The sequence below is a fragment of the Lolium rigidum genome, chromosome 4 (genome assembly GCF_022539505.1).
Source record: "Lolium rigidum isolate FL_2022 chromosome 4, APGP_CSIRO_Lrig_0.1, whole genome shotgun sequence".
Taxonomy (NCBI): domain Eukaryota; kingdom Viridiplantae; phylum Streptophyta; class Magnoliopsida; order Poales; family Poaceae; genus Lolium; species Lolium rigidum.
The window spans coordinates 207242101-207249309 of NC_061511.1; positions in this window are offsets into that span (position 1 = coordinate 207242101).

The window sequence follows — 7209 nt, forward strand, 5'->3', positions numbered from 1 at the left end:
TCTAGGCAGCATGGTGCTTACCCGGAAGAAACCCTCGAGACGGGGGAGTTGGCGATGCGCCGAGATTGGTTTGTGTTGAACGTTGGTTGTTGTTTCTTTCGTAAACCCTAGATACATATTTATAGTCCGGGGGACTTTCTAATTCAGGCGTGCACCTAACCGTGCACGGGTTAAACTCTAACTTCTAAACGACACGTATCCTACTATGTTACAGATACATGGGCAAACTAGCCCAAACTTGGTATGGAAGGCCGATTCATGTATTTCTTCTATATATATTCTTCAAGGAACCGGGAGGAGCCAAGAAGCACGTTGAAGGTTGATGGCGGCGGGATGTAGTGCGGCGCAACACCGGAGATTCCGGCGCCAACGTGGAACCTGCACAACACAACCAAAGTACTTTGCCCCAACGAAACAGTGAGGTTGTCAATCTCACCGGCTTGCTGTAACAAAGGATTAACCGTATTGTGTGGAAGATGATTGTTTGCGGAGAAAATAGTAAAACAAGTATTGCAGCAGATTTGTATTTCAGTATTAAAGAATGGACCGGGGTCCACAGTTCACTAGAGGTGTCTCTCCCATAAGATAAAAGCATGTTGGGTGAACAAATTACGGTCGGGCAATTGACAAATAGAGAGGGCATAACAATGCACATACATGACATGATAAGTATAGTGAGATTTAATTGGGCATTACGACAAAGTACATAGACCGCCATCCAAGCTGCATCTATGCCTAAAAAGTCCACCTTCGAGGTTATCATCCGAACCCCCTCCAGTATTAAGTTGCAAAGCAACGAGACAATTGCATTAAGTATGGTGCGTAATGTAATCAACAACTACATCCTCGGACATAGCGCCAATGTTTTATCCCTAGTGGCAACCGACATGGGCATACCCTTCGGGTACCCATTATTAGTATACCTAGCTCGGCCCAATATGGAGGAGACCTAATATGGAGAAGGCCCAACAAGGCAACCCGAAGAAGTAGTCGACTAGGACTCTTGTAAAACCCTAGGCTGGTTGCATATATAAAGCTAGCCAGGGCACCCAAAATAGGGGGAGACAGAATATAGACAACATAGCTTCGCCTACGGCGGCACCTTGTAAACACATCTATGATCATATAGTGGATTGCTAGCAGCACGTAGGGATCCTCCACCGAGGGGACCCGAAGCTGGGTACGTCGTGTGCCTAATCTCGTCCCCGGAATCTCCATCGTCGCTCTCCCGAAACCCTAGTCTACAATACGTAGACATTGCCGAGGTGTTCCCTCGTCAATTGGCGCCGTCTGTGGGGATCGCGGCGACTGGATTTTGTGATCCGGGCGGGATCTCTCATTATCGACAACATATGGGTCACGTTCTAATCAAGCTGCGTGATCATCAACAAACGACGGCCACTTCGTGGAAGCTCCGGTTAAAATCGTCCGGGCGTGTGGGCGCGGAACATCAAATCTGTCAAATTTCTACGCCGCAGCCCAAATTTTTTCTCCGTCGGCTTCAAGCTAAGTCGCCAAAATCAATCAACAAGACCAATCTCTGGTTGACGGGTCAAGCTCCAAGGCAAAGCAAGCCAACGACAAGTCAAGCAGCGGATGCCACGTCATGTACTCGATCAATTCCAAGGAATTATAAATTCTACTCGACAGGAGCATCCGTGATACATGATTAATCCTTGCAAGCTAGTACTACAGGAGGGCTCGGTTCCCAAAAGAAAGCATAGTCATCCAATCTTATACAGTAGGGGCAAGTACCAGATGGATTTTGCTACCTCTTATTTCATACCGTGTCAAAAACAAACAAGTGCTACACAGCAAGAGGCAATTGCCGAAGGAAATAAAGGTCCAGGAAGCAATTACGGAATGAAGGATCAAGGTCTAGAAAAAAAAAAGAGCAACAGATGCTCACGTAAAGTCAAGGACGATGACAGCAAGTTGTATGGACAAGTCGAAAGATATTTTAGTTTCACCACGATCACCTTCGCCGCGGACGCTATCGAGTCTGAAGAAACCTGCGTCACCAACGGCTCCGAAGAAGCTGGCATCGTCATCAAATTCGAATATTACCATACCGACACCATCTGCGTCGCTGCAGCACCTGACAATCAGGTGCTATATTTTCAATTACGCAAAATTTATTTCGTAAAGTATTTTTTTAGCTCGTGCTATTATTTGTGCGCGGATTTGCGCACTACAATATAGCTGCAGGTTGAAACAAAGCTTCGACTGCTCGGTCAGCTGCACCCGCCGTCGCGCACTGAGGGCTCACCTGTCGCGGACCCAACGTGGCGGACCCGATATATTGGGGTGTTCACCCGTCGCGGATCCACCACATCAACTGCGCCACTTCATCAACTATTCCTGGGCAGGCGCCGCACGACTACATTGACTGTGTCCGTCGCACGGCCTGCTTGCCCGTCGACTCCGCCATAGCCGATAAAAAAGCTAAGTGTTCCTCTTTCGGGAGTTAATTATTATATACTTTCGCCATACCCGAATACTCGGGGGCTGTGCCATTACTTTGTTACCACAAAATACACTCGATTACTTGGTGAATTTCTTTTCATCGCCTCTGGATATATCTACTTCGGCTCCGTGGATTTATTTTCGGCTTAGTGAAATTACCTTTCTTCGGATCAGTGGAGTCATCTTCTTCGGCTTATTGGATTTTTCTTCATCGGATTCATCTTATAAGATTCATCTATATGAATATTACTGGCTTACTCTTATACAACATTACCCAAGGCGTTTCGGGTAACTGGATTTATCAACGAGGATTATTACTGGATTTATTTTCTTAGGCGGATTCATCTTCTATATTACTGGATTCTTCGGCTCAATGGATTAATCTTCTATAATTATTACTGGAACTATTTTCTTCGGATCAATGGATTCATCTTCTATGATATCAGCGGATTCATCTTCTATGGTTATTACTGGATTCTTCGGGTTAATGGATTCATCCTCTATGATATCGATGGATTTATCTTCAATATATGCTCTATATTTAATGGCGTAATCTTCAATATAGATTCATCTCAAATACTTCATCTGGGATTCATCTTCGTATATTATTGTCTATGGCTTCATTTTAAATGCCTTCACCAAATATGACGCCGCGACTCCATCAACTTATTTCGACGTCACGACTAAACGCTCGGGGGCTCGACAACGATTTCGCCTCGGGTCACGACTGCGACACAACAATCATGACATCACCTCAGCATCGCTCGGGGGCTCGGCTATTTCTTCATCGACAATATGGCGGCATTTACTTTCGCTATTTGGTGTTTTCTACTTCAGCTTGATTTCTTATCTACACTCGAAGACTTCATCATGCATCGACTTCGTCGTGTCCAAAAAGATAAGTGTTCTTTTATTTTGCACAAAGTTGATTATCGTTTACTTTTGCCGCACCCGACACTTGGGGGCTGCGCGGCATATATTCGCTTTACATATCATCGAATCTGAGCATCTAACACCGCATGCGAAAAAGAGAGTGAAGGAAAAGATAGAAAAAGTTTGTTTATTTGTGCAGGAGAAAGCAAAATTTAAAGTATATAAGAGAGAACCCGACGAAATTGTCTACGGGGAGAACTCGACGAAATTGTCCTCAAGGACAGGTCCCAACGAAATTGTCCACAAGGACAGGTCCCGATGAAATTGTCCTCAAGGAGGACCCGAAGAATTATCCTCAAGGAGGTGCCGAAGAATTATCCTCAAGGAGGTGCCGAAGAATTATCCTCAAGGAGGTGCCGAAGAATTATCCTCAAGGAGTTGCCGAAGAATTATCCTCAAGGAGTTGCCGAAAAATTATCTTCAAGGAGTTGCCGAAAAATTATCTTCAAGGAGTTGCCGAAAAATTATCTTCAAGGAGGTGCCGAAGAATTATCTTCAAGGAGGTCCCGAAAAATTATCTTCAAGGAGGTCCCGAAAAAATATCTTCAAGAAGGTCCCAAAGAATTATCTTCAAAGAGAACCCGAAGAATTGTCCTCAAATAGGACCCGAAGAAATTTTCCTGAAGGAAGAACCCGAAGAATTGTCCTCAAATAGGACCCGAAGAAATTTTCCTGAAGGAGGAACCCGAAGAATTGTCCTCAAGGAGGACCCGAAGAAATTTTCCTGCGGGAGGAACTCGACGAAATTATCATCAAGGAGAAACCAAAAAAAAAAAAAAAAAAGAGGAGTAGAAAAAAAAGGGGGAGAAAAAAAAAAGAGGATGGACAAATCTTCGGGTCCATTGACTCGTCATTTGTTCTGAGCAAGAGCATCGGCGATGTGCCTGACGACAATATAGAAGAACCAATATATTTGGCTGTCTCATCAAGCCCGAGAGAAAAATATAGAAGAACCCGCAAAATGGGTCATTGCATCAGCCGAACAAGGCACTCGACAATATATTCTCAGAACGCCAAAGTTGCGATCAATTTCTGAATGCCGCAAATTTGCGAAGGTAAGACCCCAGATCCGTTCTGCTGGGCGTGGCATCGCCGAAGGCTGCGCTACTGCTACTTTTATCCGTATCAACGGATACGAAGAAAAATCCTAACGGACGCGTTAGGTACCCGATAAAATATGGCCGGGACTCGACAGAATGGTAAGACCTTAAGCGGCACTTGTCGAGTTAACACCGGTATCCCGAGATCATGTCCGGGGACGTGATCTTGAAGTAGGTTTTTGCGGATTGCCACTAGAGCGGTTAACTAGTACCTGATCCGTCAGATGAACTAGCCCCAATTACCATTATCCCTGTACAATATAGATATGGATGTCAAATAAAAATAGCAATGGCTTGGAGTCGATAAAAAGAGGGGCTGCGCCAAGTTCTTTATTGAGTAGTACAACTTGAGCCTATGCCAGGTGCAAGCACCTCCTCATAGGCTCGGGGGCTACTCTTATCGAGAGTATTGTTTACCCTGTCGATAAGATACAAGAAAGAGAAAAATTGTGGAGTCGATTAAAAGCAAGTTGAGCCTACATCCAAGTGCAAACACTTGGCCGTAGCCTCGGGGGCTACTCCCATCGGGAGCGCTGGTCGCGCGCCCAATAAATGTGAAAAGCTCAAGAAAGAAGGACAATATAGCGGCATAAAGAGTTGAGCCTACAACCAAGCACAAGTCCTTGGCTGTAGCCTCGGGGGCTACTCCCATCGGGAGCGCTGGTCGCGCACCCGATAGAAAGAGAACTTCGACAGCATTTACGGCAATTAAGGTTTGTAGACTCAACTCGATTCTACGACTCGAGTGGAGCCTACTCCCATCGGGAGCACATGGATTTCATCAAGTCCTCCAGAAATATAGTTAAGTTCTTCATCGAGTAGTACAACTTGAGTCTATGCCCAAGTGCAAGCACTTGCCCATAGACTCGGGGGCTACTCCCATCGGGAGCGCTGCCGCGCACCCGATAATTTCAAGAATCGTCGACATCATCTACGCTACACATGATCTACGACATGGACCTCGCCTTGTATTTCTTCGACTCCGGAGATGGTTATGCTTGGAGTTTCTACGCAAGTCTTCGACTTCCCTATAAACTCGGGGGCTACTGACATGGGCATACCCTTCGGGTACCCATTATTAGTATACCTAGCTCGGCCCAATATGGAGGAGACCTAATATGGAGAAGGCCCAACACGGCAACCCGAAGAAGTAGTCGACTAGGACTCTTGTAAAACCCTAGGCTGGTTGCATATATAAAGCTAGCCAGGGCACCCAAAATAGGGGGAGACAGAATATAGACAACATAGCTTCGCCTACGGCGGCACCTTGTAAACACATCTATGATCATATAGTGGATTGCTAGCAGCACGTAGGGATCCTCCACCGAGGGGACCCGAAGCTGGGTACGTCGTGTGCCTAATCTCGTCCCCGGAATCTCCATCGTCGCTCTCCCGAAACCCTAGTCTACAATACGTAGACATTGCCGAGGTGTTCCCTCGTCAGCAACAGCACAACACAACCTTAGAACTTTCTGTCACTGTCCCAGGTGTCAATGCAGGCATGAACCCACTATCGAGCATAAATACTCCCTCTTGGAGTTAAAAGTAAAAACTTGGCCAGAGCCTCTACTAGAAACGGAGAGCATGCAAGATCATAAACAACACATATGTAATAACTTGATAATTAACATGACATGGTATTCTCTATCCATCGGATCCCGACAAACACAACATATAGAATTACAGATAGATGATCTTGATCATGTTAGGCAGCTCACAAGATCCAACAATGAAGCACAATGAGGAGAAGACAATGATGTCTACGTTCCCCCTCCTTTCCTGTAGACAGTGTTGGGCCTCCAAGTGCAGAGGTTTGTAGAACAGCAGCAAGTTTCCCTTAAGTGGATACCCAAGGTTTATCGAACTCGGGGAGGAAGAGGTCAAAGATATCCCTCTCATGCAACCACTGCAACCACAAAGCAAGAAGTCTCTTGTGTCCCCAACACACCTAATAGGTGCACTAGTTCGGCGAAGAGATAGTAAAATACAGGTGGTATGAATAAGTATGAGCGGTAGCAACGGTGCCGGAAAAGTGCTTGGCGTGTAGTTGATGGTGGTGGTATTGCAGCGGTAATGTAACGCGTAAACAGATAAACAAGCGGTAGTAACTCAGCGGTATTTAGAAACAAGGCCTAGGGATTACACTTTCACTAGTGGACACTCTCAACATTGATCACATAACGAGAATAGATAAATGCATACTCTACACTTTTGTTGGATGATGAACACATTGCGTAGGATTACACGAACCCTCAATGCCGGAGTTAACAAGCTCCACAATAATGCTCATGTTTAAGTAACCTTTAGTGTAAGATAGATCAACGCTACTAAACCAAGTACTAGCATAGCATGCACACCGTAACCTTCATGCATATGTAGGAGGAATAGATCACATCAATAATATCATAATGATAATTAACTCCACAATCTACAAGAGATCATGATCATAGCCTACGACAAGAACCACACGGTGCACGCACTAGTCACCTTTACACACATGCAGGAGGAATAGAACTACTTTAATAACATCACTAGAGTAGCACATAGATGAATTGTGATACAAAACTCATATGGATCTCAATCATGTAAAGCAGCTCATGAGATCATTGTATTGAAGTACATGGAGAGAGATTAACCACATAGCTACCGGTACAGCCCCGAGCCTCGATGGGGAACTACTCCCTCCTCATGGGAGCAGCAGCGGTGATGA